This window comes from Arachis ipaensis, chromosome B09, assembly GCF_000816755.2.
Source record: "Arachis ipaensis cultivar K30076 chromosome B09, Araip1.1, whole genome shotgun sequence".
NCBI classification, from domain to species: domain Eukaryota; kingdom Viridiplantae; phylum Streptophyta; class Magnoliopsida; order Fabales; family Fabaceae; genus Arachis; species Arachis ipaensis.
The window spans coordinates 130,031,959-130,032,800 of NC_029793.2; positions in this window are offsets into that span (position 1 = coordinate 130,031,959).

Genomic DNA, 842 nt, shown 5'->3' on the forward strand with positions numbered 1-842 from the left:
CCTCTTACAAATCGGCTACGACCCCGAGTAGAATACTCGAACCCAAACCTTAAAAAGAGTTTGGGCTCGAGTAGGGGCACTGTTCATACCCTGGCCCAATAATAAAGGCCCAGGATCCAAGCAAAGAAGCCCAACCCAAAGGGTTGGCTCTCACCCAGTACCAGCCTTCATCCCAAGAAGTCGGTACTGACCTGCTCCAAAGAAGTCGGATACGAGGGTTAGCTGGCAGATAACACTCATTCGAATGAGTAACCGCCCCTAGAAACTCTCTAAAATTAAACAATTTTAACCCGAAAAAGATATTTTAGTCTTTTAAATTAATTCTAAAAAAATATTTTTATCTTTTTAATTCTTTATTTTTTTCATAATTTTGTAATAATTTAACATCAATAAAAAAATAAAATAAATTAAAATTAAAATAATAAAATAAAAAAATTTTGGTCTAAACAGAATTTTAATGCTCCTTCTTCTCTCTCTTTTTAATTACGGAATATTAAAACTTCATCTACACACTTTTTCCTTTTCTTTTAATTAAGATGTACTAAAATTTCAGATAACTTTAGAACACTAAATCACGTGCCTTTTTCCTAATCTCTTTGGTCTTTTCTTCTCTCAACCTTTCTTTACATCACTATTTCTTTTCATTTTTATCTTTTTATAGTAAATATCATATCTTGTTCTTTTCATTTAGATAGCATTTTCCTTTCATTTATTGTTCTTATTTCTCTTATTTACGGGTGAGCTCTTTTCAATCTCTTATATTCTCTTTATTTCAAATTTTTTTTATAGCTGTATATCTTATTTTTTACTAGTAAACATTAATTTTATTCTTGAACAAAAGA